A 22,354-nucleotide genomic window follows, 5' to 3' on the forward strand; every position below is an offset into this window, starting at 1 on the left:
ATGGAATGCATCAACAGAACGGTGTTGGCAGTATAAAAATATCTACAGCACCTTGTATTCCCAAGGGGTCTCCCATCCAAGTACTAACCAGACCCAACACTGCTTAGCTTCCAAGATCAGATGAGATTGGGCGTATCCAGTGTGGTGTGGCTGTAGATGAGCTTTGTGGTTTCTGTTAGAACTTTTCTACTTCTAACTACTGGTTCATAAATGAATACGTTTTAAAATGGAATGCATCAACAGAACGGTGTTGGCAGTATAAAAATATCTACAGCACCTTGTATTCCCAGGTGGTCTCCCATCCAAGTACTAACCAGGCCCAACACTGCTTAGCTTCCAAGATCAGATGAGATTGGGCGTATCCAGTGTGGTGTTGCTGTAGATGAACTTTTTGGTTTCTGTTAGAACTTTTCTACTTCTAACTACTGGTTCATAAATGAATACGTTTGAAAATGGAATGCATCAACAGAACGGTGTTGGCAGTATAAAAATATCTACAGCACCTTGTATTCCCAGGTGGTCTCCCATCCAAGTACTAACCAGGCCCAACACTGCTAAGCTTCCAAGATCAGATGAGATTGGGCATATCCAGTGTGGTGTGGCTGTAGAAGAGCTTTATGGTTTCTGTTAGTACTTTTCTACTTCTAACTACTGGTTCATAAATTAATACGTTTGAAAATGGAATGCATCAACAGAACGGTGTTGGTAGTATAAAAATATCTACTGCACCTTGTATTCCCAAGTGGTCTCCCATCCAAGTACTAACCAGGTCCAACACTGCTTAGCTTCCAAGATCAGATGAGATTGGGCGTATCCAGTGTGGTGTGGCTGTAGATGAGCTTTGTGGTTTCTGTTTGAACTTTTCTACTTGTAAGTACTGGTTCATAAATGAATACGTTTGAAAATTGAATGCATCAACAGAACGGTGTTGGCAGTATAAAAATATCTACAGCACCTTGTATTCCCAGGTGGTCTCCCATCCAAGTACTAACCAGGCCCAACACTGCTTAGCTTCCAAGATCAGATGAGATTGGGCGTATCCAGTGTGGTGTGGCTGTAGATGAGCTTTATGGTTTCTGTTAGAACTTTTCTACTTCTAACTACTGGTTCATAAATGAATACGTTTGAAAATGGAATGCATCAACAGAACGGTGTTGGCAGTATAAAAATATCTACAGCACATTGTATTCCCAGGTGGTCTCCCATCCAAGTACTAACCAGGCCCAACACTGCTTAGCTTCCAAGTTCAGATGAGATTGGGCGTATCCAGTGTGGTGTGGCTGTATATGAGCTTTGTGGTTTCTGTTAGAACTTTTCTACTTCTAACTACTGGTTCATAAATGAATACATTTGAAAATGGAATGCATCAACAGAACGGTGTTGGCAGTATAAAAATATCTACAGCACCTTGTTTTCCCAAGGAGTCTCCCATCCAAGTACTAACCAGACCCAACACTGCTTAGCTTCCAAGATCAGATGAGATTGGGCGTATCCAGTGTGGTGTGGCTGTAGATGAGCTTTGTGGTTTCTGTTTGAACTTTTCTACTTGTAAGTACTGGTTCATAAATGAATACGTTTGAAAATTGAATGCATCAACAGAACGGTGTTGGCAGTATAAAAATATCTACAGCACCTTGTATTCCCAGGTGGTCTCCCATCCAAGTACTAACCAGGCCCAACACTGCTTAGCTTCCAAGATCAGATGAGATTGGGCGTATCCAGTGTGGTGTGGCTGTAGATGAGCTTTATGGTTTCTGTTAGAACTTTTCTACTTCTAACTACTGGTTCATAAATGAATACGTTTGAAAATGGAATGCATCAACAGAACGGTGTTGGCAGTATAAAAATATCTACAGCACCTTGTATTCCCAGGTGGTCTCCCATCCAAGTACTAACCAGGCCCAACACTGCTTAGCTTCCAAGATCAGATGAGATTGGGCGTATCCAGTGTGGTGTGGCTGTAGATGAGCTTTGTGGTTTCTTTTAGAACTTTTCTACTTCTAACTACTGGTTCATAAATGAATACGTTTGAAAATGGAATGCATCAACAGAACGGTATTGGCAGTATAAAAATATCTACAGCACCTTGTATTCCAAGGTGGTCTCCCATCCAAGTACTAACCAGGCCCAACACTGCTTAGCTTCGAAGATCAGATGAGATTGGGCGTATCCAGTGTGGTGTGGCTGTAGATGAGCTTTGTGGTTTCTGTTAGAACTTTTCTACTTCTAACTACTGGTTCATAAATGAACACGTTTGAAAATGGAATGCATCAACAGAACGGTGTTGGCAGTATAAAAATATCTACAGCACCTTGTATTCCCAGGTGGTCTCCCATCCAAGTACTAACCAGGCCCAACACTGCTTAGCTTCCAAGATCAGATGAGATTGGGCGTATCCAGTGTGGTGTTGCTGTAGATGAACTTTCTGGTTTCTGTTAGAACTTTTCTACTTCTAACTACTGGTTCATAAATGAATACGTTTGAAAATGGAATGCATCAACAGAACGGTGTTGGCAGTATAAAAATATCTACAGCACCTTGTATTCCCAGGTGGTCTCCCATCCAAGAACTAACCAGGCCCAACACTGCTTAGCTTCCAAGATCAGATGAGATTGGGCATATCCAGTGTGGTGTGGCTGTAGAAGAGCTTTATGGTTTCTGTTAGTACTTTTCTACTTCTAACTACTGGTTCATAAATTAATACGTTTGAAAATGGAATGCATCAACAGAACGGTGTTGGTAGTATAAAAATATCTACTGCACCTTGTATTCCCAAGTGGTCTCCCATCCAAGTACTAACCAGGTCCAACACTGCTTAGCTTCCAAGATCAGATGAGATTGGGCGTATCCAGTGTGGTGTGGCTGTAGATGAGCTTTATGGTTTCTGTTAGAACTTTTCTACTTCTAACTACTGGTTCATAAATTAATACGTTTGAAAATGGAATGCATCAACAGAACGGTGTTGGTAGTATAAAAATATCTACAGCACCTTGTATTCCCAGGTGGTCTCCCATCCAAGTACTAACCAGGCCCAACACTGCTTAGCTTCCAAGATCAGATGAGATTGGGCGTATCCAGTGTGGTGTGACTGTAGATGAGCTTTGTGGTTTCTGTTAGAACTTTTCTACTTCTAACTACTGGTTCATAAATTAATACATTTGAAAATGGAATGCATCAACAGAACGGTGTTGGCAGTATAAAAATATCTACAGCACCTTGTATTCCCAAGGGGTCTCCCATCCAAGTACTAACCAGACCCAACACTGCTTAGCTTCCAAGATCAGATGAGATTGGGCGTATCCAGTGTGGTGTGGCTGTAGATGAGCTTTGTGGTTTCTGTTAGAACTTTTCTACTTCTAACTACTGGTTCATAAATGAATACGTTTTAAAATGGAATGCATCAACAGAACGGTGTTGGCAGTATAAAAATATCTACAGCACCTTGTATTCCCAGGTGGTCTCCCATCCAAGTACTAACCAGGCCCAACACTGCTTAGCTTCCAAGATCAGATGAGATTGGGCGTATCCAGTGTGGTGTTGCTGTAGATGAACTTTTTGGTTTCTGTTAGAACTTTTCTACTTCTAACTACTGGTTCATAAATGAATACGTTTGAAAATGGAATGCATCAACAGAACGGTGTTGGCAGTATAAAAATATCTACAGCACCTTGTATTCCCAGGTGGTCTCCCATCCAAGTACTAACCAGGCCCAACACTGCTAAGCTTCCAAGATCAGATGAGATTGGGCATATCCAGTGTGGTGTGGCTGTAGAAGAGCTTTATGGTTTCTGTTAGTACTTTTCTACTTCTAACTACTGGTTCATAAATTAATACGTTTGAAAATGGAATGCATCAACAGAACGGTGTTGGTAGTATAAAAATATCTACTGCACCTTGTATTCCCAAGTGGTCTCCCATCCAAGTACTAACCAGGTCCAACACTGCTTAGCTTCCAAGATCAGATGAGATTGGGCGTATCCAGTGTGGTGTGGCTGTAGATGAGCTTTGTGGTTTCTGTTTGAACTTTTCTACTTGTAAGTACTGGTTCATAAATGAATACGTTTGAAAATTGAATGCATCAACAGAACGGTGTTGGCAGTATAAAAATATCTACAGCACCTTGTATTCCCAGGTGGTCTCCCATCCAAGTACTAACCAGGCCCAACACTGCTTAGCTTCCAAGATCAGATGAGATTGGGCGTATCCAGTGTGGTGTGGCTGTAGATGAGCTTTATGGTTTCTGTTAGAACTTTTCTACTTCTAACTACTGGTTCATAAATGAATACGTTTGAAAATGGAATGCATCAACAGAACGGTGTTGGCAGTATAAAAATATCTACAGCACATTGTATTCCCAGGTGGTCTCCCATCCAAGTACTAACCAGGCCCAATACTGCTTAGCTTCCAAGTTCAGATGAGATTGGGCGTATCCAGTGTGGTGTGGCTGTATATGAGCTTTGTGGTTTCTGTTAGAACTTTTCTACTTCTAACTACTGGTTCATAAATGAATACATTTGAAAATGGAATGCATCAACAGAACGGTGTTGGCAGTATAAAAATATCTACAGCACCTTGTTTTCCCAAGGAGTCTCCCATCCAAGTACTAACCAGACCCAACACTGCTTAGCTTCCAAGATCAGATGAGATTGGGCGTATCCAGTGTGGTGTGGCTGTAGATGAGCTTTGTGGTTTCTGTTAGAACTTTTCTACTTCTAACTACTGGTTCATAAATGAATACGTTTGAAAATGGAATGCATCAACAGAACGGTGTTGGCAGTATAAAAATATCTACAGCACCTTGTATTCCCAGGTGGTCTCCCATCCAAGTACTAACCAGGCCCAACACTGCTTAGCTTCCAAGATCAGATGAGATTGGGCGTATCCAGTGTGGTGTGGCTGTAGATGAGCTTTATGGTTTCTGTTAGAACTTTTCTACTTCTAACTACTGGTTCATAAATGAATACGTTTGAAAATGGAATGCATCAACAGAACGGTGTTGGCAGTATAAAAATATCTACAGCACCTTGTATTCCCAGGTGGTCTCCCATCCAAGTACTAACCAGGCCCAACACTGCTTAGCTTCCAAGATCAGATGAGATTGGGCGTATCCAGTGTGGTGTGGCTGTAGATGAACTTTTTGGTTTCTGTTAGAACTTTTCTACTTCTAACTACTGGTTCATAAATGAATACGTTTGAAAATGGAATGCATCAACAGAACGGTGTTGGCAGTATAAAAATATCTACAGCACCTTGTATTCCCAGGTGGTCTCCCATCCAAGTACTAACCAGGCCCAACACTGCTAAGCTTCCAAGATCAGATGAGATTGGGCATATCCAGTGTGGTGTGGCTGTAGAAGAGCTTTATGGTTTCTGTTAGTACTTTTCTACTTCTAACTACTGGTTCATAAATTAATACGTTTGAAAATGGAATGCATCAACAGAACGGTGTTGGTAGTATAAAAATATCTACTGCACCTTGTATTCCCAAGTGGTCTCCCATCCAAGTACTAACCAGGTCCAACACTGCTTAGCTTCCAAGATCAGATGAGATTGGGCGTATCCAGTGTGGTGTGGCTGTAGATGAGCTTTGTGGTTTCTGTTTGAACTTTTCTACTTGTAAGTACTGGTTCATAAATGAATACGTTTGAAAATTGAATGCATCAACAGAACGGTGTTGGCAGTATAAAAATATCTACAGCACCTTGTATTCCCAGGTGGTCTCCCATCCAAGTACTAACCAGGCCCAACACTGCTTAGCTTCCAAGATCAGATGAGATTGGGCGTATCCAGTGTGGTGTGGCTGTAGATGAGCTTTATGGTTTCTGTTAGAACTTTTCTACTTCTAACTACTGGTTCATAAATGAATACGTTTGAAAATGGAATGCATCAACAGAACGGTGTTGGCAGTATAAAAATATCTACAGCACATTGTATTCCCAGGTGGTCTCCCATCCAAGTACTAACCAGGCCCAACACTGCTTAGCTTCCAAGTTCAGATGAGATTGGGCGTATCCAGTGTGGTGTGGCTGTATATGAGCTTTGTGGTTTCTGTTAGAACTTTTCTACTTCTAACTACTGGTTCATAAATGAATACATTTGAAAATGGAATGCATCAACAGAACGGTGTTGGCAGTATAAAAATATCTACAGCACCTTGTTTTCCCAAGGAGTCTCCCATCCAAGTACTAACCAGACCCAACACTGCTTAGCTTCCAAGATCAGATGAGATTGGGCGTATCCAGTGTGGTGTGGCTGTAGATGAGCTTTGTGGTTTCTGTTTGAACTTTTCTACTTGTAAGTACTGGTTCATAAATGAATACGTTTGAAAATTGAATGCATCAACAGAACGGTGTTGGCAGTATAAAAATATCTACAGCACCTTGTATTCCCAGGTGGTCTCCCATCCAAGTACTAACCAGGCCCAACACTGCTTAGCTTCCAAGATCAGATGAGATTGGGCGTATCCAGTGTGGTGTGGCTGTAGATGAGCTTTATGGTTTCTGTTAGAACTTTTCTACTTCTAACTACTGGTTCATAAATGAATACGTTTGAAAATGGAATGCATCAACAGAACGGTGTTGGCAGTATAAAAATATCTACAGCACCTTGTATTCCCAGGTGGTCTCCCATCCAAGTACTAACCAGGCCCAACACTGCTTAGCTTCCAAGATCAGATGAGATTGGGCGTATCCAGTGTGGTGTGGCTGTAGATGAGCTTTGTGGTTTCTTTTAGAACTTTTCTACTTCTAACTACTGGTTCATAAATGAATACGTTTGAAAATGGAATGCATCAACAGAACGGTATTGGCAGTATAAAAATATCTACAGCACCTTGTATTCCAAGGTGGTCTCCCATCCAAGTACTAACCAGGCCCAACACTGCTTAGCTTCGAAGATCAGATGAGATTGGGCGTATCCAGTGTGGTGTGGCTGTAGATGAGCTTTGTGGTTTCTGTTAGAACTTTTCTACTTCTAACTACTGGTTCATAAATGAACACGTTTGAAAATGGAATGCATCAACAGAACGGTGTTGGCAGTATAAAAATATCTACAGCACCTTGTATTCCCAGGTGGTCTCCCATCCAAGTACTAACCAGGCCCAACACTGCTTAGCTTCCAAGATCAGATGAGATTGGGCGTATCCAGTGTGGTGTTGCTGTAGATGAACTTTCTGGTTTCTGTTAGAACTTTTCTACTTCTAACTACTGGTTCATAAATGAATACGTTTGAAAATGGAATGCATCAACAGAACGGTGTTGGCAGTATAAAAATATCTACAGCACCTTGTATTCCCAGGTGGTCTCCCATCCAAGTACTAACCAGGCCCAACACTGCTTAGCTTCCAAGATCAGATGAGATTGGGCATATCCAGTGTGGTGTGGCTGTAGAAGAGCTTTATGGTTTCTGTTAGTACTTTTCTACTTCTAACTACTGGTTCATAAATTAATACGTTTGAAAATGGAATGCATCAACAGAACGGTGTTGGTAGTATAAAAATATCTACTGCACCTTGTATTCCCAAGTGGTCTCCCATCCAAGTACTAACCAGGTCCAACACTGCTTAGCTTCCAAGATCAGATGAGATTGGGCGTATCCAGTGTGGTGTGGCTGTAGATGAGCTTTATGGTTTCTGTTAGAACTTTTCTACTTCTAACTACTGGTTCATAAATGAATACGTTTGAAAATGGAATGCATCAACAGAACGGTGTTGGTAGTATAAAAATATCTACAGCACCTTGTATTCCCAGGTGGTCTCCCATCCAAGTACTAACCAGGCCCAACACTGCTTAGCTTCCAAGATCAGATGAGATTGGGCGTATCCAGTGTGGTGTGACTGTAGATGAGCTTTGTGGTTTCTGTTAGTACTTTTCTACTTGTAAGTACTGGTTCATAAATGAATACGTTTGAAAATTGAATGCATTAACAGAACGGTGTTAGCAGTATAAAAATATCTGCAGCACCTTGTATTCCCAGGTGGTCTCCCATCCAAGTACTAACCAGGCCCAACACTGCTTAGCTACCAAGATCAGATGAGATTGGGCGTATCCAGTGTGGTGTGGCTGTAGATGAGCTTTGTGGTTTCTGTTAGAACTTTTCTACTTCTAACTACTGGTTCATAAATGAATACGTTTGAAAATGGAATGCATCAACAGAACGGTATTGGCAGTATAAAAATATTTACAGCACCTTGTATTCCCAGGTGGTCTCCCATCCAAGTACTAACCAGGCCCAACACTGCTTAGCTTCGAAGATCAGATGAGATTGGGCGTATCCAGTGTGGTGTGGCTGTAGATGAGCTTTGTGGTTTCTGTTAGAACTTTTCTACTTCTAACTACTGGTTCATAAATGAACACGTTTGAAAATGGAATGCATCAACGGAACGGTGTTGGCAGTATAAAAATATCTACAGCACCTTGTATTCCCAGGTGGTCTCCCATCCAAGTACTAACCAGGCCCAACACTGCTTAGCTTCCAAGATCAGATGAGATTGGGCGTATCCAGTGTGGTGTGGCTGTAGATGAGCTTTGTGGTTTCTGTTAGAACTTTTCTACTTCTAACTACTGGTTCATAAATGAATACGTTTGAAAATGGAATGCATCAACAGAACGGTGTTGGCAGTATAAAAATATCTACAGCACATTGTATTCCAAGGTGGTCTCCCATCCAAGTACTAACCAGGCCCAACACTGCTTAGCTTCCAAGATCAGATGAGATTGGGCGTATCCAGTGTGGTGTGGCTGTAGATGAGCTTTGTGGTTTCTGTTTGAACTTTTCTACTTCTAACTACTGGTTCATAAATGAATACATTTGAAAATGGAATGCATCAACAGAACGGTGTTGGCAGTATAAAAATATCTACAGCACCTTGTATTCCCAAGGGGTCTCCCACCCAAGTACTAACCAGGCCCAACACTGCTTAGCTTCCAAGATCAGATGAGATTGGGCGTATCCAGTGTGGTGTGGCTGTAGATGAGCTTTGTGGTTTCTGTTAGAACTTTTCTACTTCTAACTACTGGTTCATAAATGAATACGTTTTAAAATGGAATGCATCAACAGAACGGTGTTGGCAGTATAAAAATATCTACAGCACCTTGTGTTCCCAGGTGGTCTCCCATCCAAGTACTAACCAGGCCCAACACTGCTTAGCTTCCAAGATCAGATGAGATTGGGCGTATCCAGTGTGGTGTTGCTGTAGATGAACTTTCTGGTTTCTGTTAGAACTTTTCTACTTCTAACTACTGGTTCATAAATGAATACGTTTGAAAATGGAATGCATCAACAGAACGGTGTTGGCAGTATAAAAATATCTACAGCACCTTGTATTCCCAGGTGGTCTCCCATCCAAGTACTAACCAGGCCCAACACTGCTTAGCTTCCAAGATCAGATGAGATTGGGCATATCCAGTGTGGTGTGGCTGTAGAAGAGCTTTATGGTTTCTGTTAGTACTTTTCTACTTCTAACTACTGGTTCATAAATTAATACGTTTGAAAATGGAATGCATCAACAGAACGGTGTTGGTAGTATAAAAATATCTACTGCACCTTGTATTCCCAAGTGGTCTCCCATCCAAGTACTAACCAGGTCCAACACTGCTTAGCTTCCAAGATCAGATGAGATTGGGCGTATCCAGTGTGGTGTGGCTGTAGATGAGCTTTGTGGTTTCTGTTTGAACTTTTCTACTTGTAAGTACTGGTTCATAAATGAATACGTTTGAAAATTGAATGCATCAACAGAACGGTGTTGGCAGTATAAAAATATCTACAGCACCTTGTATTCCCAGGTGGTCTCCCATCCAAGTACTAACCAGGCCCAACACTGCTTAGCTTCCAAGATCAGATGAGATTGGGCGTATCCAGTGTGGTGTGGCTGTAGATGAGCTTTGTGGTTTCTGTTAGAACTTTTCTACTTCTAACTACTGGTTCATAAATGAACACGTTTGAAAATGGAATGCATCAACAGAACGGTGTTGGCAGTATAAAAATATCTACAGCACCTTGTATTCCCAGGTGGTCTCCCATCCAAGTACTAACCAGGCCCAACACTGCTTAGCTTCCAAGATCAGATGAGAATGGGCGTATCCAGTGTGGTGTGGCTGTAGATAAACTTTGTGGTTTCTGTTAGAACTTTTCTACTTCTAACTACTGGTTCATAAATGAATACGTTTTAAAATGGAATGCATCAACAGAACGGTGTTGGCAGTATAAAATTATCTACAGCACCTTATATTCCCAGGTGATCTCCCATCCAAGTACTAACCAGGCCCAACACTGCTTAGCTTCCAAGATCAGATGAGATTGGGCGTATCCAGTGTGGTGTGGCTGTAGATGAGCTTTATGGTTTCTGTTAGAACTTTTCTACTTCTAACTACTGGTTCATAAATGAATACGTTTGAAAATGGAATGCATCAACAGAACGGTGTTGGCAGTATAAAATTATCTACAGCACCTTGTATTCCCAGGTGGTCTCCCATCCAAGTACTAACCAGACCCAACACTGCTTAGCTTCCAAGATCAGATGAGATTGGGCGTATCCAGTGTGGTGTGGCTGTAGATGAGCTTTATGGTTTCTGTTAGAACTTTTCTACTTCTAACTACTGGTTCATAAATGAATACGTTTGAAAATGGAATGCATCAACAGAACGGTGTTGGCAGAATAAAAATATCTACAGCACCTTGTATTCCCAGGTGGTCTCCCATCAAAGTACTAACCAGGCCCAACACTGCTTAGCTTCCAAGATCAGATGAGATTGGGCGTATCCAGTGTGGTGTGGCTGTAGATGAGCTTTGTGGTTTCTGTTTGAACTTTTCTACTTCTAACTACTGGTTCATAAATGAATACGTTTGAAAATGGAATGCATCAACAGAACGGTGTTGGCAGTATAAAAATATCTACAGCACCTTGTATTCCCAGGTGGTCTCCCATCCAAGTACTAACCAGGCCCAACACTGCTTAGCTTCCAAGATCAGATGAGATTGGGCATATCCAGTGTGGTGTGGCTGTAGATGAACTTTGTGGTTTCTGTTAGAACTTTTCTACTTCTAACTACTGGTTCATAAATGAATATGTTTTAAAATGGAATGCATCAACAGAACGGTGTTTGCAGTATAAAATTATCTACAGCACCTTGTATTCCCAGGTGGTCTCCCATCCAAGTACTAACCAGGCCCAACACTGCTTAGCTTCCAAGATCAGATGAGATTGGGCGTATCCAGTGTGGTGTGGCTGTAGATGAGCTTCATGGTTTCTGTTAGAACTTTTCTACTTCTAACTACTGGTTCATAAATGAATACATTTGAAAATGGAATGCATCAACAGAACGGTGTTGGCAGTATAAAAATATCTACAGCACCTTGTATTCCCAGGTGGTCTCCCATCCAAGTACTAACCAGGCCCAACACTGCTTAGCTTCCAAGATCAGATGAGATTGGGCGTATCCAGTGTGGTGTGGCTGTAGATGAGCTTTGTGGTTTATGTTAGAACTTTTCTACTTGTATCTACTGGTTCATAAATGAATACGTTTGAAAATGGAATGCATCAACAGAACGGTGTTGGCAGTATAAAAATATCTACAGCACCTTGTATTCCCAGGTGGTCTCCCATCAAAGTACTAACCAGGCCCAACACTGCTTAGCTTCCAAGATCAGATGAGATTGGGCGTATCCAGTGTGGTGTGGCTGTAGATGAGCTTTGTGGTTTCTGTTTGAACTTTTCTACTTCTAACTACTGGTTCATAAATGAATACGTTTGAAAATGGAATGCACCAACAGAACGGTGTTGGCAGTATAAAAATATCTACAGCACCTTGTATTCCCAGGTCGTCTCCCATCCAAGAACTAACCAGGCCCAACACTGCTTAGCTTCCAAGATCAGAGGAGATTGGGCATATCCAGTGTGGTGTGGCTGTAGATGAACTTTGTGGTTTCTGTTAGAACTTTTCTACTTCTAACTACTGGTTCATAAATGAATATGTTTTAAAATGGAATGCATCAACAGAACGGTGTTTGCAGTATAAAATTATCTACAGCACCTTGTATTCCCAGGTGGTCTCCCATCCAAGTACTAACCAGGCCCAACACTGCTTAGCTTCCAAGATCAGATGAGATTGGGCGTATCCAGTGTGGTGTGGCTGTAGATGAGCTTTATGGTTTCTGTTAGAACTTTTCTACTTCTAACTACTGGTTCATAAATGAATACTTTTGAAAATGGAATGCATCAACAGAACGGTGTTGGCAGTATAAAAATATCTACAGCACCTTGTATTCCCAGGTGGTCTCCCATCCAAGTACTAACCAGGCCCAACACTGCTTAGCTTCCAAGATCAGATGAGATTGGGCGTACCCAGTGTGGTGTGGCTGTAGATGAGCTTTGTGGTTTCTGTTAGAACTTTTCTACTTGTAACTACTGGTTCATAAATGAATACGTTTGAAAATGGAATGCATCAACAGAACGGTGTTGGCAGTATAAAATATCTACAGCACCTTGTATTCCCAGGTGGTCTCCCATCAAAGTACTAACCAGGCCCAACACTGCTTAGCTTCCAAGATCAGATGAGATTGGGCGTATCCAGTGTGGTGTGGCTGTAGATGAGCTTTGTGGTTTCTGTTTGAACTTTTCTACTTCTAACTACTGGTTCATAAATGAATACGTTTGAAAATGGAATGCATCAACAGAACGGTGTTGGCAGTATAAAAATATCTACAGCACCTTGTATTCCCAGGTGGTCTCCCATCCAAGAACTAACCAGGCCCAACACTGCTTAGCTTCCAAGATCAGAGGAGATTGGGCATATCCAGTGTGGTGTGGCTGTAGATGAACTTTGTGGTTTCTGTTAGAACTTTTCTACTTCTAACTACTGGTTCATAAATGAATATGTTTTAAAATGGAATGCATCAACAGAACGGTGTTTGCAGTATAAAATTATCTACAGCACCTTGTATTCCCAGGTGGTCTCCCATCCAAGTACTAACCAGGCCCAACACTGCTTAGCTTCCAAGATCAGATGAGATTGGGCGTATCCAGTGTGGTGTGGCTGTAGATGAGCTTTATGGTTTCTGTTAGAACTTTTCTACTTCTAACTACTGGTTCATAAATGAATACATTTGAAAATGGAATGCATCAACAGAACGGTGTTGGCAGTATAAAAATATCTACAGCACCTTGTATTCCCAGGTGGTCTCCCATCCAAGTACTAACCAGGCCCAACACTGCTTAGCTTCCAAGATCAGATGAGATTGGGCGTATCCAGTGTTGTGTGGCTGTAGATGAACTTTGTGGTTTCTGTTAGAACTTTTCTACTTCTAACTACTGGTTCATAAATGAATACGTTTGAAAATGGAATGCATCAACAGAACGGTGTTGGCAGTATAAAAATATCTACAGCACCTTGTATTCCCAGGTGGTCTCCCATCCAAATACTAACCAGGCCCAACACTGCTTAGCTTCCAAGATCAGATGAGATTGGGCGTATCCAGTGTGGTGTGGCTGTAGATGAGCTTTGTGGTTTCTGTTAGAACTTTTCTACTTCTAACTACTGGTTCATAAATGAATACTTTTGAAAATGGAATGCATCAACAGTACGGTGTTGGCAGTATAAAAATATCTACAGCACCTTGTATTCCCAGGTGGTCTCCCATCCAAGTACTAACCAGGCTCAACACTGCTTAGCTTCCTAGATCAGATGAGATTGGGCGTATCCAGTGTGGTGTGGCTGTACATGAGCTTTGTGGTTTCTGTTAGAACTTTTCTACTTCTAACTACTGGTTCATAAATGAATACGTTTGAAAATGGAATGCATCAACAGAACGGTGTTGGCAGTATAAAAATATTTACAGCACCTATGTATTCCCAGGTGGTCTCCCATCCAAGTACTAACCAGGCCCAACACTGCTTAGCTTCCAAGATCAGATGAGATTGGGCGTATCCAGTGTGGTGTGGCTGTAGATGAGCTTTATGGTTTCTGTTAGAACTTTTCTACTTCTAACTACTGGTTCATAAATGAATACGTTTGAAAATGGAATGCATCAACAGAACGGTGTTGGCAGTATAAAAATATCTACAGCACCTTGTATTCCCAGGTGGTCTCCCATCCAAGTACTAACCAGGCCCAACACTGCTTTGCTTCCAAGATCAGATGAGATTGGGCGTATCCAGTGTGGTGTGGCTGTAGATAAAATTTGTGGTTTCTGTTAGAACTTTTCTACTTCTAACTACTGGTTCATAAATGAATACGTTTGAAAATGGAATGCATCAACAGAACGGTGTTGGCAGTATAAAAATATCTACAGCACCTATGTATTCCCAGGTGGTCTCCCATCCAAGTACTAACCAGGCCCAACACTGCTTAGCTTCCAAGATCAGATGAGATTGGGCGTATCCAGTGTGGTGTGGCTGTAGATGAGCTTCATGGTTTCTGTTAGAACTTTTCTACTTCTAACTACTGGTTCATAAATGAATACATTTGAAAATGGAATGCATCAACAGAACGTTGTTGGCAGTATAAAAATATCTACAGCACCTTGTATTCCCAGGTGGTCTCCCATCCAAGTACTAACCAGGCCCAACACTGCTTAGCTTCCAAGATCAGATGAGATTGGGCGTATCCAGTGTGGTGTGGCTGTAGATGAGCTTTGTGGTTTATGTTAGAACTTTTCTACTTGTAACTACTGGTTCATAAATGAATACGTTTGAAAATGGAATGCATCAACAGAACGGTGTTGGCAGTATAAAAATATCTACAGCACCTTGTATTCCCAGGTGGTCTCCCATCAAAGTACTAACCAGGCCCAACACTGCTTAGCTTCCAAGATCAGATGAGATTGGGCGTATCCAGTGTGGTGTGGCTGTAGATGAGCTTTGTGGTTTCTGTTTGAACTTTTCTACTTCTAACTACTGGTTCATAAATGAATACGTTTGAAAATGGAATGCATCAACAGAACGGTGTTGGCAGTATGAAAATATCTACAGCACCTTGTATTCCCAGGTGGTCTCCCATCCAAGAACTAACCAGGCCCAACACTGCTTAGCTTCCAAGATCAGATGAGATTGGGCATATCCAGTGTGGTGTGGCTGTAGATGAACTTTGTGGTTTCTGTTAGAACTTTTCTACTTCTAACTACTGGTTCATAAATGAATATGTTTTAAAATGGAATGCATCAACAGAACGGTGTTTGCAGTATAAAATTATCTACAGCACCTTGTATTCCCAGGTGGTCTCCCATCCAAGTACTAACCAGGCCCAACACTGCTTAGCTTCCAAGATCAGATGAGATTGGGCGTATCCAGTGTGGTGTGGCTGTAGATGAGCTTTATGGTTTCTGTTAGAACTTTTCTACTTCTAACTACTGGTTCATAAATGAATACATTTGAAAATGGAATGCATCAACAGAACGGTGTTGGCAGTATAAAAATATCTACAGCACCTTGTATTCCCAGGTGGTCTCCCATCCAAGTACTAACCAGGCCCAACACTGCTTAGCTTCCAAGATCAGATGAGATTGGGCATATCCAGTGTTGTGTGGCTGTAGATGAGCTTTGTGGTTTCTGTTAGAACTTTTCTACTTCTAACTGCTGGTTCATAAATGAATACGTTTGAAAATGGAATGCATCAACAGAACGGTGTTGGCAGTATAAAATTATCTACAGCACCTTGTATTCCCAGGTGGTCTCCCATCCAAGTACTAACCAGGCCCAACACTGTTTAGCTTCCAAGATCAGATGAGATTGGGCGTATCCAGTGTGGTGTGGCTGTAGATGAGCTTTGTGGTTTCTGTTAGAACTTTTCTACAGATGTAGCCACCTTTATCTTGACTGTTTCTCCGCCGAGACGGGCGTTTAGCCACGCTAAGGCGATAGCTGAGTTTAATCACAGGCAGGCGCGTTGAGACGATCTAGATACTCATCATGCATTACACATCTCCACCACTGTGTGGCTAATGCTCCACTAATCCAGTACTTTCGATCGTACAGTATAGCGGCGGATTGATCTACAGCTCTGGCAATACTGTAGGCGTAACGGGAGGCGGTGGAAAAAGTATGGAGTACAGTACTGTATGTGTATGGAGACGCAACTACAGTAATTGTGTAAAAGGAAGAATGTACAGTACAATGTATAAACACCGTGCTTTTAAAATATATGAGCGTCTGAGTTCGCTAATGCATAATGGGAATGGAGGACTAGCAGAAGGCGGAGGAAAACACCGTGCTTTACAAATGCGAGCGTCCGAGTCCTCTAAGGCATAAACCAACAGCAATGGGGCGGGGGCCGGGCGCTGTTTGCAGTACTTTCACACATGAAATTAGAAATCTCTCATGAGGCGTCGTGGGCTAGGGGTGAAGGCTCCCACCTCCCTCACTGGGGGTCCAGGGTTCGAGACATGATGTGCTTTCTTTCTTTTTTTTTTTTTTTCTGTAATAATGCACTGTATTATTTTATTTACATTGTAAGACAGTCAATGGAAGGATGCACACAGGTTTCACATAAATCAAAGTACATCTGCAGGAGCGATTCTTTACGCTAAATGCACCCAAACAGCGTGAATGAAATGAGTGTATTCTGACGCTACCAACTAAGCAAAACAGTACTGTAGATCTTCAGCGTTTGTGCATTGCACAGGACCTGAATTTCCTCCCTGTGCAGGCCCCCAGGGGGGAAGGGCGATGGGGGTAGGGGGGAGACGATGGAAAATACTGTGCCTTTGAAATGCAATTACAGTACATGAGCGTCCGAGTACACTACGGCATACTGTAAACCAACACCAATGGGAAGGAAGTGCCAACCTTATTTTTAATGTGTTCCCGTGACATTCACTTTAACATTTTTTTTTTCTCTCCAATACAGTACATCCAATGGAAGGATGCACACAGGTTTCACATACTGTAAATCAAAGTACATCTGCAGGAGCGATTCTTTACGCTAAATGCAACCTACAGTACGGTACTGTAAGTGAGCAAAATAGTACTACAGTGGGCGTTTGTGTATTGCACATGACCTGCATTCCCTCCCTGTCTACTGCATGATCTGTGCAGGCTCCCATGGGGGAAGGGCAACAGGCTAGCAGGAGGCGGAGGAAAACACCGTGCTTTACAAATGCGAGCGTCCGAGTCCTCTAAGGCATAAACCAACAGCAATGGGGCGAGGGCCGGGCGCTGTTTGCAGTACTTTCACACATGAAATTAGAAATCTCTCATGAGGCATCGTGGGCTAGGGGTGAAGGCTCCCACCTCCCTCACTGGGGGTCCAGGGTTCGAGACATGATGTGCTTTCTTTCTTTTTTTTTTTTTTTTCTGTAATAATGCACTGTATTATTTTATTTACATTGTAAGACAGTCAATGGAAGGATGCACACAGGTTTCACATAAATCAAAGTACATCTGCAGGAGCGATTCTTTACGCTAAATGCACCCAAACAGCGTGAATGAAATGAGTGTATTCTGACGCTACCAACTAAGCAAAACAGTACTGTAGATCTTCAGCGTTTGTGCATTGCACAGGACCTGAATTTCCTCCCTGTGCAGGCCCCCAGGGGGGAAGGGCGATGGGGGTAGGGGGGAGACGATGGAAAATACTGTGCCTTTGAAATGCAATTACAGTACATGAGCGTCCGAGTACACTACGGCATACTGTAAACCAACACCAATGGGAAGGAAGTGCCAACCTTATTTTTAATGTGTTCCCGTGACATTCACTTTAACATTTTTTTTTTTCTCTCCAATACAGTACATCCAATGGAAGGATGCACACAGGTTTCACATAAATCAAAGTACATCTGCAGGAGCGATTCTTTACGCTAAATGCAACCTACAGTACGGTACTGTAAGTGAGCAAAATAGTACTACAGTGGGCGTTTGTGTATTGCACATGACCTGCATTCCCTCCCTGTCTACTGCATGATCTGTGCAGGCTCCCATGGGGGAAGGGCAACAGGCTAGCAGAAGGCGGAGGAAAACACCGTGCTTTACAAATGTGAGCGTCCGAGTCCTCTAAGGCATAAACCAACAGCAATGGGGCGGGGGCCGGGCGCTGTTTGCAGTACTTTCACACATGAAATTAGAAATCTCTCATGAGGCGTCGTGGGCTAGGGGTGAAGGCTCCCACCTCCCTCACTGGGGGTCCAGGGTTCGAGACATGATGTGCTTTCTTTCTTTTTTTTTTTTTTTCTGTAATAATGCACTGTATTATTTTATTTACATTGTAAGACAGTCAATGGAAGGATGCACACAGGTTTCACATAAATCAAAGTACATCTGCAGGAGCGATTCTTTACGCTAAATGCACCCAAACAGCATGAATGAAATGAGTGTATTCTGACGCTACCAACTAAGCAAAACAGTACTGTAGATCTTCAGCGTTTGTGCATTGCACAGGACCTGAATTTCCTCCCTGTGCAGGCCCCCAGGGGGGAAGGGCGATGGGGGTAGGGGGGAGACGATGGAAAATACTGTGCCTTTGAAATGCAATTACAGTACATGAGCGTCCGAGTACACTACGGCATACTGTAAACCAACACCAATGGGAAGGAAGTGCCAACCTTATTTTTAATGTGTTCCCGTGACATTCACTTTAACATTTTTTTTTTCTCTCCAATACAGTACATCCAATGGAAGGATGCACACAGGTTTCACATAAATCAAAGTACATCTGCAGGAGCGATTCTTTACGCTAAATGCAACCTACAGTACGGTACTGTAAGTGAGCAAAATAGTACTACAGTGGGCGTTTGTGTATTGCACATGACCTGCATTCCCTCCCTGTCTACTGCATGATCTGTGCAGGCTCCCATGGGGGAAGGGCAACAGGCTAGCAGAAGGCGGAGGAAAACACCGTGCTTTACAAATGCGAGCGTCCGAGTCCTCTAAGGCATAAACCAACAGCAATGGGGCGGGGGCCGGGCGCTGTTTGCAGTACTTTCACACATGAAATTAGAAATCTCTCATGAGGCGTCGTGGGCTAGGGGTGAAGGCTCCCACCTCCCTCACTGGGGGTCCAGGGTTCGAGACATGATGTGCTTTCTTTCTTTTTTTTTTTTTTTTCTGTAATAATGCACTGTATTATTTTATTTACATTGTAAGACAGTCAATGGAAGGATGCACACAGGTTTCACATAAATCAAAGTACATCTGCAGGAGCGATTCTTTACGCTAAATGCACCCAAACAGCGTGAATGAAATGAGTGTATTCTGACGCTACCAACTAAGCAAAACAGTACTGTAGATCTTCAGCGTTTGTGCATTGCACAGGACCTGAATTTCCTCCCTGTGCAGGCCCCCAGGGGGGAAGGGCGATGGGGGTAGGGGGGAGACGATGGAAAATACTGTGCCTTTGAAATGCAATTACAGTACATGAGCGTCCGAGTACACTACGGCATACTGTAAACCAACACCAATGGGAAGGAAGTGCCAACCTTATTTTTAATGTGTTCCCGTGACATTCACTTTAACATTTTTTTTTTTTCTCCAATACAGTACATCCAATGGAAGGATGCACACAGGTTTCACATAAATCAAAGTACATCTGCAGGAGCGATTCTTTACGCTAAATGCAACCTACAGTACGGTACTGTAAGTGAGCAAAATAGTACTACAGTGGGCGTTTGTGTATTGCACATGACCTGCATTCCCTCCCTGTCTACTGCATGATCTGTGCAGGCTCCCATGGGGGAAGGGCAACAGGCTAGCAGAAGGCGGAGGAAAACACCGTGCTTTACAAATGCGAGCGTCCGAGTCCTCTAAGGCATAAACCAACAGCAATGGGGCGAGGGCCGGGCGCTGTTTGCAGTACTTTCACACATGAAATTAGAAATCTCTCATGAGGCATCGTGGGCTAGGGGTGAAGGCTCCCACCTCCCTCACTGGGGGTCCAGGGTTCGAGACATGATGTGCTTTCTTTCTTTTTTTTTTTTTTTCTGTAATAATGCACTGTATTATTTTATTTACATTGTAAGACAGTCAATGGAAGGATGCACACAGGTTTCACATAAATCAAAGTACATCTGCAGGAGCGATTCTTTACGCTAAATGCACCCAAACAGCGTGAATGAAATGAGTGTATTCTGACGGACTGTGCATCTTCGGTATTTGTGTATAGCATAAGACCTGTGAAGGCTCCCAGGAGGGAAGGGCGTAAGGCAAGACAGTGGAAAATACTGTGGTCAAAGAAAGGGCATATTTAAAACTAAGGGAAACTGTCACAAAGTACAGTAACTACAGTACTGTACGTTGAATGCCTGGAACGCACGACGTCTGAGACGCACGACGTCTGAGACGCACGACGTCTGGATCGCTCATTGAGCATAAGCATTGCTGCTGTACGTGACCGTCCCTATGCTCTGGGTGAGCTGCGCCATTTTGCCAGTGTGCTACAGTATGTCATCGAGTCCGGTGTACCATAATATGCATACTGTGTATTTTAGCTAGGGGATTGTGACGCTCCTTCAGCATTGCCCCATAGTCTGTACAATCTGGACTATTACTTGCTTCGTAGCCTAGGGCCTCTGTGGGGCAAGGAGTCATAGGTGGTAGCCATTTCTATTCAGTCTGCCCAGCTACAGAATTGTATGTGTACTGTGTACGGAGCATAGTACCTTAACCTGCATAGAACCTGCACATTATGGTACACCGGACTCGATCGCATAGAACCGCTCATGCAGCTACTGTATGCCCTGGTTTACAGTATGTGAATAAAAAAAATAATAAAGTGTCTGAAAAATACTACAGTAACATGCATTCGTACTTAAGGAATCGAACCCTGGACTCTGAGTATAGGAAGCGAAACACTTCACCACTTCGCCGCAGACAAATGTATAAATCCGTTGGTTTTGATTATGCTGTAATGGCTACGGGATTAGGACGATAACATACTGTAGAAAATTCCTAATCTTGAGAGGCAATAGTGAACTTGTAACACACATCCATTTGCGACAGTGTACACTACTGGTTTTACAGTACTGTGTTTTGTCTGCGGGACTTGGACGCTCACATACAGTATTCATAAAGTATTGTAGATGGATCATATACTGTATGCTGTACTACTGTATTTGCGTCGGTGTCGTACTGTATATACAGTACTGTATTAAATAATGCAGCGTAATGAGTACAGTATTTGCTGTATGCAGCGTAATGAGACGCCTTAGTAAAGTAGTCCTTATTATGTATGTCAGTATTGTATTTTACGGGAGACCACACGCATGCGCAGTGGTGATTGTAAAAAGCGACATCTGGTGGCTGATCGCAGGTATTACACGTAAAGGTAACGCCAAACGTCAAATGTCTGTCTCCGTGCGATTAGATAGCCTCTCTGTGGCTAGGCGCGCCTCGCTACGCCACAGTACGCTGCGTATGGTCGAACGGGACAACCGCCGCGGCCACTCAAGATAAAGGTGGCTACATCTGTACTTCTAACAGCTGGTTCATAAATGAATACGTTTGAAAATGGAATGCATCAACAGAACGGTGTTGGCAGTATAAAAATATCTACAGCACCTTGTATTACCAGGTGGTCTCCCATCCAAGTACTAACCAGGCCCAACACTGCTTAGTTTCCAAGATCAGATGAGATTGGGCGTATCCAGTGTGGTGTGGCTGTAGATGAACTTTGTGGTTTCTGTTAGAACTTTTCTACTTCTAACTACTGGTTCATAAATGAATATGCTTTAAAATGGAATGCATCAACAGAACGGTGTTGGCAGTATAAAATTATCTACAGCACCTTGTATACCCAGGTGGTCTCCCATCCAAGTACTAACCAGGCCCAACACTGCTTAGCTTCCAAGATCAGATGAGATTGGGCGTATCCAGTGTGGTGTGGCTGTAGATGAGCTTTATGGTTTCTGTTAGAACTTTTCTACTTCTAACTACTGGTTCATAAATGAATACATTTGAAAATGGAATGCATCAACAGAACGGTGTTGGCAGTATAAAAATATCTACAGCACCTTGTATTCCCAGGTGGTCTCCCATCCAAGTACTAACCAGGCCCAACACGGCTTAGCTTCCAAGATCAGATGAGATTGGGCGTATCCAGTGTGGTGTGGCTGTAGATGAGCTTTGTGGTTTCTGTTTGAACTTTTCTACTTCTAACTACTGGTTCATAAATGAATATGTTTGAAAATGGAATGCATCAACAGAACGGTGTTGGCAGTATAAAAATATCTACAGCACCTTGTATTCCCAGGTGGTCTCCCATCCAAGAACTAACCAGGCCCAACACTGCTTAGCTTCCAAGATCAGATGAGATTGGGCATATCCAGTGTGGTGTGGCTGTAGATGAACTTTGTGGTTTCTGTTAGAACTTTTCTACTTCTAACTACTGGTTCATAAATGAATATGTTTTAAAATAGAATGCATCAACAGAACGGT

At 42.6% G+C, this 22,354-nt stretch overlaps 66 non-coding genes and 8 pseudogenes across 66 annotated transcripts; all 74 read right to left on the minus strand.

The window, feature by feature from the left end:
* Positions 1-39: 39 nt before the first annotated feature.
* Positions 40-158, minus strand: LOC135064762 (5S ribosomal RNA). Its single transcript, XR_010251062.1, has one exon. It is a non-coding gene; the product is annotated as a 5S ribosomal RNA (ribosomal RNA).
* A 107-nt stretch (positions 159-265) lies between these two features.
* LOC135060086 (5S ribosomal RNA) lies at positions 266-384 on the minus strand. The gene has a single exon (XR_010246476.1). It is a non-coding gene; the product is annotated as a 5S ribosomal RNA (ribosomal RNA).
* Positions 385-491: 107 nt separating this feature from the next.
* LOC134887376 (5S ribosomal RNA) lies at positions 492-610 on the minus strand (annotated as a pseudogene).
* Positions 611-717: 107 nt separating this feature from the next.
* Positions 718-836, minus strand: LOC135070491 (5S ribosomal RNA). The gene has a single exon (XR_010256654.1). It is a non-coding gene; the product is annotated as a 5S ribosomal RNA (ribosomal RNA).
* Positions 837-943: 107 nt separating this feature from the next.
* Positions 944-1,062, minus strand: LOC134900258 (5S ribosomal RNA). The gene has a single exon (XR_010173775.1). It is a non-coding gene; the product is annotated as a 5S ribosomal RNA (ribosomal RNA).
* A 107-nt stretch (positions 1,063-1,169) lies between these two features.
* LOC135070302 (5S ribosomal RNA) lies at positions 1,170-1,288 on the minus strand. The gene has a single exon (XR_010256471.1). It is a non-coding gene; the product is annotated as a 5S ribosomal RNA (ribosomal RNA).
* Positions 1,289-1,395: 107 nt separating this feature from the next.
* On the minus strand, positions 1,396-1,514 carry LOC134884846 (5S ribosomal RNA). Its single transcript, XR_010168978.1, has one exon. It is a non-coding gene; the product is annotated as a 5S ribosomal RNA (ribosomal RNA).
* A 107-nt stretch (positions 1,515-1,621) lies between these two features.
* LOC134900260 (5S ribosomal RNA) lies at positions 1,622-1,740 on the minus strand. The gene has a single exon (XR_010173777.1). It is a non-coding gene; the product is annotated as a 5S ribosomal RNA (ribosomal RNA).
* A 107-nt stretch (positions 1,741-1,847) lies between these two features.
* Positions 1,848-1,966, minus strand: LOC134900261 (5S ribosomal RNA). Its single transcript, XR_010173778.1, has one exon. It is a non-coding gene; the product is annotated as a 5S ribosomal RNA (ribosomal RNA).
* A 107-nt stretch (positions 1,967-2,073) lies between these two features.
* LOC134885565 (5S ribosomal RNA) lies at positions 2,074-2,192 on the minus strand. The gene has a single exon (XR_010169677.1). It is a non-coding gene; the product is annotated as a 5S ribosomal RNA (ribosomal RNA).
* A 107-nt stretch (positions 2,193-2,299) lies between these two features.
* On the minus strand, positions 2,300-2,418 carry LOC135060088 (5S ribosomal RNA). Its single transcript, XR_010246478.1, has one exon. It is a non-coding gene; the product is annotated as a 5S ribosomal RNA (ribosomal RNA).
* Positions 2,419-2,525: 107 nt separating this feature from the next.
* On the minus strand, positions 2,526-2,644 carry LOC134886489 (5S ribosomal RNA). Its single transcript, XR_010170570.1, has one exon. It is a non-coding gene; the product is annotated as a 5S ribosomal RNA (ribosomal RNA).
* Positions 2,645-2,751: 107 nt separating this feature from the next.
* On the minus strand, positions 2,752-2,870 carry LOC135070492 (5S ribosomal RNA). The gene has a single exon (XR_010256655.1). It is a non-coding gene; the product is annotated as a 5S ribosomal RNA (ribosomal RNA).
* A 107-nt stretch (positions 2,871-2,977) lies between these two features.
* LOC134901475 (5S ribosomal RNA) lies at positions 2,978-3,096 on the minus strand. Its single transcript, XR_010174965.1, has one exon. It is a non-coding gene; the product is annotated as a 5S ribosomal RNA (ribosomal RNA).
* Positions 3,097-3,203: 107 nt separating this feature from the next.
* On the minus strand, positions 3,204-3,322 carry LOC135064763 (5S ribosomal RNA). Its single transcript, XR_010251063.1, has one exon. It is a non-coding gene; the product is annotated as a 5S ribosomal RNA (ribosomal RNA).
* A 107-nt stretch (positions 3,323-3,429) lies between these two features.
* Positions 3,430-3,548, minus strand: LOC135060089 (5S ribosomal RNA). The gene has a single exon (XR_010246479.1). It is a non-coding gene; the product is annotated as a 5S ribosomal RNA (ribosomal RNA).
* A 107-nt stretch (positions 3,549-3,655) lies between these two features.
* Positions 3,656-3,774, minus strand: LOC134887377 (5S ribosomal RNA; annotated as a pseudogene).
* A 107-nt stretch (positions 3,775-3,881) lies between these two features.
* Positions 3,882-4,000, minus strand: LOC135070493 (5S ribosomal RNA). The gene has a single exon (XR_010256656.1). It is a non-coding gene; the product is annotated as a 5S ribosomal RNA (ribosomal RNA).
* A 107-nt stretch (positions 4,001-4,107) lies between these two features.
* LOC134900262 (5S ribosomal RNA) lies at positions 4,108-4,226 on the minus strand. Its single transcript, XR_010173779.1, has one exon. It is a non-coding gene; the product is annotated as a 5S ribosomal RNA (ribosomal RNA).
* A 107-nt stretch (positions 4,227-4,333) lies between these two features.
* On the minus strand, positions 4,334-4,452 carry LOC134889713 (5S ribosomal RNA; annotated as a pseudogene).
* A 107-nt stretch (positions 4,453-4,559) lies between these two features.
* On the minus strand, positions 4,560-4,678 carry LOC134884847 (5S ribosomal RNA). The gene has a single exon (XR_010168979.1). It is a non-coding gene; the product is annotated as a 5S ribosomal RNA (ribosomal RNA).
* A 107-nt stretch (positions 4,679-4,785) lies between these two features.
* LOC134900263 (5S ribosomal RNA) lies at positions 4,786-4,904 on the minus strand. The gene has a single exon (XR_010173780.1). It is a non-coding gene; the product is annotated as a 5S ribosomal RNA (ribosomal RNA).
* Positions 4,905-5,011: 107 nt separating this feature from the next.
* LOC134900264 (5S ribosomal RNA) lies at positions 5,012-5,130 on the minus strand. Its single transcript, XR_010173781.1, has one exon. It is a non-coding gene; the product is annotated as a 5S ribosomal RNA (ribosomal RNA).
* A 107-nt stretch (positions 5,131-5,237) lies between these two features.
* LOC134887378 (5S ribosomal RNA) lies at positions 5,238-5,356 on the minus strand (annotated as a pseudogene).
* A 107-nt stretch (positions 5,357-5,463) lies between these two features.
* LOC135070494 (5S ribosomal RNA) lies at positions 5,464-5,582 on the minus strand. Its single transcript, XR_010256657.1, has one exon. It is a non-coding gene; the product is annotated as a 5S ribosomal RNA (ribosomal RNA).
* A 107-nt stretch (positions 5,583-5,689) lies between these two features.
* LOC134900265 (5S ribosomal RNA) lies at positions 5,690-5,808 on the minus strand. Its single transcript, XR_010173782.1, has one exon. It is a non-coding gene; the product is annotated as a 5S ribosomal RNA (ribosomal RNA).
* A 107-nt stretch (positions 5,809-5,915) lies between these two features.
* LOC135070303 (5S ribosomal RNA) lies at positions 5,916-6,034 on the minus strand. The gene has a single exon (XR_010256472.1). It is a non-coding gene; the product is annotated as a 5S ribosomal RNA (ribosomal RNA).
* Positions 6,035-6,141: 107 nt separating this feature from the next.
* On the minus strand, positions 6,142-6,260 carry LOC134884848 (5S ribosomal RNA). Its single transcript, XR_010168980.1, has one exon. It is a non-coding gene; the product is annotated as a 5S ribosomal RNA (ribosomal RNA).
* Positions 6,261-6,367: 107 nt separating this feature from the next.
* Positions 6,368-6,486, minus strand: LOC134900266 (5S ribosomal RNA). Its single transcript, XR_010173783.1, has one exon. It is a non-coding gene; the product is annotated as a 5S ribosomal RNA (ribosomal RNA).
* A 107-nt stretch (positions 6,487-6,593) lies between these two features.
* LOC134900267 (5S ribosomal RNA) lies at positions 6,594-6,712 on the minus strand. The gene has a single exon (XR_010173784.1). It is a non-coding gene; the product is annotated as a 5S ribosomal RNA (ribosomal RNA).
* Positions 6,713-6,819: 107 nt separating this feature from the next.
* Positions 6,820-6,938, minus strand: LOC134885566 (5S ribosomal RNA). Its single transcript, XR_010169678.1, has one exon. It is a non-coding gene; the product is annotated as a 5S ribosomal RNA (ribosomal RNA).
* Positions 6,939-7,045: 107 nt separating this feature from the next.
* Positions 7,046-7,164, minus strand: LOC135060090 (5S ribosomal RNA). Its single transcript, XR_010246480.1, has one exon. It is a non-coding gene; the product is annotated as a 5S ribosomal RNA (ribosomal RNA).
* A 107-nt stretch (positions 7,165-7,271) lies between these two features.
* On the minus strand, positions 7,272-7,390 carry LOC135064538 (5S ribosomal RNA). Its single transcript, XR_010250845.1, has one exon. It is a non-coding gene; the product is annotated as a 5S ribosomal RNA (ribosomal RNA).
* Positions 7,391-7,497: 107 nt separating this feature from the next.
* On the minus strand, positions 7,498-7,616 carry LOC135070495 (5S ribosomal RNA). The gene has a single exon (XR_010256658.1). It is a non-coding gene; the product is annotated as a 5S ribosomal RNA (ribosomal RNA).
* A 107-nt stretch (positions 7,617-7,723) lies between these two features.
* Positions 7,724-7,842, minus strand: LOC134901476 (5S ribosomal RNA). Its single transcript, XR_010174966.1, has one exon. It is a non-coding gene; the product is annotated as a 5S ribosomal RNA (ribosomal RNA).
* Positions 7,843-7,949: 107 nt separating this feature from the next.
* LOC135067911 (5S ribosomal RNA) lies at positions 7,950-8,068 on the minus strand. Its single transcript, XR_010254116.1, has one exon. It is a non-coding gene; the product is annotated as a 5S ribosomal RNA (ribosomal RNA).
* A 107-nt stretch (positions 8,069-8,175) lies between these two features.
* Positions 8,176-8,294, minus strand: LOC134886434 (5S ribosomal RNA). The gene has a single exon (XR_010170516.1). It is a non-coding gene; the product is annotated as a 5S ribosomal RNA (ribosomal RNA).
* A 107-nt stretch (positions 8,295-8,401) lies between these two features.
* LOC134900268 (5S ribosomal RNA) lies at positions 8,402-8,520 on the minus strand. Its single transcript, XR_010173785.1, has one exon. It is a non-coding gene; the product is annotated as a 5S ribosomal RNA (ribosomal RNA).
* A 107-nt stretch (positions 8,521-8,627) lies between these two features.
* Positions 8,628-8,746, minus strand: LOC134884925 (5S ribosomal RNA). The gene has a single exon (XR_010169056.1). It is a non-coding gene; the product is annotated as a 5S ribosomal RNA (ribosomal RNA).
* A 107-nt stretch (positions 8,747-8,853) lies between these two features.
* Positions 8,854-8,972, minus strand: LOC135058521 (5S ribosomal RNA). The gene has a single exon (XR_010244948.1). It is a non-coding gene; the product is annotated as a 5S ribosomal RNA (ribosomal RNA).
* Positions 8,973-9,079: 107 nt separating this feature from the next.
* LOC135061178 (5S ribosomal RNA) lies at positions 9,080-9,198 on the minus strand. The gene has a single exon (XR_010247568.1). It is a non-coding gene; the product is annotated as a 5S ribosomal RNA (ribosomal RNA).
* Positions 9,199-9,305: 107 nt separating this feature from the next.
* On the minus strand, positions 9,306-9,424 carry LOC135064539 (5S ribosomal RNA). The gene has a single exon (XR_010250846.1). It is a non-coding gene; the product is annotated as a 5S ribosomal RNA (ribosomal RNA).
* A 107-nt stretch (positions 9,425-9,531) lies between these two features.
* LOC135070496 (5S ribosomal RNA) lies at positions 9,532-9,650 on the minus strand. The gene has a single exon (XR_010256659.1). It is a non-coding gene; the product is annotated as a 5S ribosomal RNA (ribosomal RNA).
* Positions 9,651-9,757: 107 nt separating this feature from the next.
* Positions 9,758-9,876, minus strand: LOC134900269 (5S ribosomal RNA). Its single transcript, XR_010173786.1, has one exon. It is a non-coding gene; the product is annotated as a 5S ribosomal RNA (ribosomal RNA).
* Positions 9,877-9,983: 107 nt separating this feature from the next.
* LOC135065876 (5S ribosomal RNA) lies at positions 9,984-10,102 on the minus strand. Its single transcript, XR_010252145.1, has one exon. It is a non-coding gene; the product is annotated as a 5S ribosomal RNA (ribosomal RNA).
* A 107-nt stretch (positions 10,103-10,209) lies between these two features.
* LOC135065854 (5S ribosomal RNA) lies at positions 10,210-10,328 on the minus strand. The gene has a single exon (XR_010252124.1). It is a non-coding gene; the product is annotated as a 5S ribosomal RNA (ribosomal RNA).
* A 107-nt stretch (positions 10,329-10,435) lies between these two features.
* LOC135062211 (5S ribosomal RNA) lies at positions 10,436-10,554 on the minus strand. Its single transcript, XR_010248565.1, has one exon. It is a non-coding gene; the product is annotated as a 5S ribosomal RNA (ribosomal RNA).
* Positions 10,555-10,661: 107 nt separating this feature from the next.
* Positions 10,662-10,780, minus strand: LOC134901275 (5S ribosomal RNA). The gene has a single exon (XR_010174766.1). It is a non-coding gene; the product is annotated as a 5S ribosomal RNA (ribosomal RNA).
* A 107-nt stretch (positions 10,781-10,887) lies between these two features.
* LOC135059143 (5S ribosomal RNA) lies at positions 10,888-11,006 on the minus strand. Its single transcript, XR_010245558.1, has one exon. It is a non-coding gene; the product is annotated as a 5S ribosomal RNA (ribosomal RNA).
* A 107-nt stretch (positions 11,007-11,113) lies between these two features.
* Positions 11,114-11,232, minus strand: LOC134900271 (5S ribosomal RNA). The gene has a single exon (XR_010173788.1). It is a non-coding gene; the product is annotated as a 5S ribosomal RNA (ribosomal RNA).
* A 107-nt stretch (positions 11,233-11,339) lies between these two features.
* On the minus strand, positions 11,340-11,458 carry LOC134900273 (5S ribosomal RNA). Its single transcript, XR_010173789.1, has one exon. It is a non-coding gene; the product is annotated as a 5S ribosomal RNA (ribosomal RNA).
* A 107-nt stretch (positions 11,459-11,565) lies between these two features.
* On the minus strand, positions 11,566-11,684 carry LOC134901277 (5S ribosomal RNA). Its single transcript, XR_010174768.1, has one exon. It is a non-coding gene; the product is annotated as a 5S ribosomal RNA (ribosomal RNA).
* A 107-nt stretch (positions 11,685-11,791) lies between these two features.
* Positions 11,792-11,910, minus strand: LOC134893878 (5S ribosomal RNA; annotated as a pseudogene).
* A 107-nt stretch (positions 11,911-12,017) lies between these two features.
* LOC134900274 (5S ribosomal RNA) lies at positions 12,018-12,136 on the minus strand. Its single transcript, XR_010173790.1, has one exon. It is a non-coding gene; the product is annotated as a 5S ribosomal RNA (ribosomal RNA).
* Positions 12,137-12,243: 107 nt separating this feature from the next.
* LOC135059506 (5S ribosomal RNA) lies at positions 12,244-12,362 on the minus strand. Its single transcript, XR_010245910.1, has one exon. It is a non-coding gene; the product is annotated as a 5S ribosomal RNA (ribosomal RNA).
* Positions 12,363-12,468: 106 nt separating this feature from the next.
* LOC134901278 (5S ribosomal RNA) lies at positions 12,469-12,587 on the minus strand. The gene has a single exon (XR_010174769.1). It is a non-coding gene; the product is annotated as a 5S ribosomal RNA (ribosomal RNA).
* A 107-nt stretch (positions 12,588-12,694) lies between these two features.
* Positions 12,695-12,813, minus strand: LOC134888353 (5S ribosomal RNA; annotated as a pseudogene).
* A 107-nt stretch (positions 12,814-12,920) lies between these two features.
* On the minus strand, positions 12,921-13,039 carry LOC134900275 (5S ribosomal RNA). The gene has a single exon (XR_010173791.1). It is a non-coding gene; the product is annotated as a 5S ribosomal RNA (ribosomal RNA).
* A 107-nt stretch (positions 13,040-13,146) lies between these two features.
* On the minus strand, positions 13,147-13,265 carry LOC135067815 (5S ribosomal RNA). The gene has a single exon (XR_010254024.1). It is a non-coding gene; the product is annotated as a 5S ribosomal RNA (ribosomal RNA).
* A 107-nt stretch (positions 13,266-13,372) lies between these two features.
* Positions 13,373-13,491, minus strand: LOC135061915 (5S ribosomal RNA). The gene has a single exon (XR_010248281.1). It is a non-coding gene; the product is annotated as a 5S ribosomal RNA (ribosomal RNA).
* A 107-nt stretch (positions 13,492-13,598) lies between these two features.
* LOC134892217 (5S ribosomal RNA) lies at positions 13,599-13,717 on the minus strand (annotated as a pseudogene).
* Positions 13,718-13,824: 107 nt separating this feature from the next.
* LOC135070308 (5S ribosomal RNA) lies at positions 13,825-13,944 on the minus strand. Its single transcript, XR_010256477.1, has one exon. It is a non-coding gene; the product is annotated as a 5S ribosomal RNA (ribosomal RNA).
* Positions 13,945-14,051: 107 nt separating this feature from the next.
* Positions 14,052-14,170, minus strand: LOC135060370 (5S ribosomal RNA). Its single transcript, XR_010246764.1, has one exon. It is a non-coding gene; the product is annotated as a 5S ribosomal RNA (ribosomal RNA).
* A 107-nt stretch (positions 14,171-14,277) lies between these two features.
* LOC135062850 (5S ribosomal RNA) lies at positions 14,278-14,397 on the minus strand. Its single transcript, XR_010249191.1, has one exon. It is a non-coding gene; the product is annotated as a 5S ribosomal RNA (ribosomal RNA).
* A 107-nt stretch (positions 14,398-14,504) lies between these two features.
* Positions 14,505-14,623, minus strand: LOC134900276 (5S ribosomal RNA). The gene has a single exon (XR_010173792.1). It is a non-coding gene; the product is annotated as a 5S ribosomal RNA (ribosomal RNA).
* A 107-nt stretch (positions 14,624-14,730) lies between these two features.
* LOC134901279 (5S ribosomal RNA) lies at positions 14,731-14,849 on the minus strand. Its single transcript, XR_010174770.1, has one exon. It is a non-coding gene; the product is annotated as a 5S ribosomal RNA (ribosomal RNA).
* Positions 14,850-14,956: 107 nt separating this feature from the next.
* Positions 14,957-15,075, minus strand: LOC135069455 (5S ribosomal RNA). Its single transcript, XR_010255635.1, has one exon. It is a non-coding gene; the product is annotated as a 5S ribosomal RNA (ribosomal RNA).
* Positions 15,076-15,182: 107 nt separating this feature from the next.
* On the minus strand, positions 15,183-15,301 carry LOC134900277 (5S ribosomal RNA). Its single transcript, XR_010173793.1, has one exon. It is a non-coding gene; the product is annotated as a 5S ribosomal RNA (ribosomal RNA).
* A 107-nt stretch (positions 15,302-15,408) lies between these two features.
* LOC134884912 (5S ribosomal RNA) lies at positions 15,409-15,527 on the minus strand. Its single transcript, XR_010169043.1, has one exon. It is a non-coding gene; the product is annotated as a 5S ribosomal RNA (ribosomal RNA).
* A 107-nt stretch (positions 15,528-15,634) lies between these two features.
* On the minus strand, positions 15,635-15,753 carry LOC134902071 (5S ribosomal RNA). The gene has a single exon (XR_010175547.1). It is a non-coding gene; the product is annotated as a 5S ribosomal RNA (ribosomal RNA).
* Positions 15,754-21,466: 5,713 nt separating this feature from the next.
* Positions 21,467-21,585, minus strand: LOC134888237 (5S ribosomal RNA; annotated as a pseudogene).
* Positions 21,586-21,692: 107 nt separating this feature from the next.
* Positions 21,693-21,811, minus strand: LOC135064046 (5S ribosomal RNA). The gene has a single exon (XR_010250362.1). It is a non-coding gene; the product is annotated as a 5S ribosomal RNA (ribosomal RNA).
* Positions 21,812-21,918: 107 nt separating this feature from the next.
* On the minus strand, positions 21,919-22,037 carry LOC135063347 (5S ribosomal RNA). The gene has a single exon (XR_010249681.1). It is a non-coding gene; the product is annotated as a 5S ribosomal RNA (ribosomal RNA).
* A 107-nt stretch (positions 22,038-22,144) lies between these two features.
* LOC135069456 (5S ribosomal RNA) lies at positions 22,145-22,263 on the minus strand. The gene has a single exon (XR_010255636.1). It is a non-coding gene; the product is annotated as a 5S ribosomal RNA (ribosomal RNA).
* Between the last annotated feature and the right edge of the window lie 91 nt (positions 22,264-22,354).

This window comes from Pseudophryne corroboree, chromosome 3 (assembly GCF_028390025.1).
Source record: "Pseudophryne corroboree isolate aPseCor3 chromosome 3, aPseCor3.hap2, whole genome shotgun sequence".
In the NCBI taxonomy this organism is placed as follows: domain Eukaryota; kingdom Metazoa; phylum Chordata; class Amphibia; order Anura; family Myobatrachidae; genus Pseudophryne; species Pseudophryne corroboree.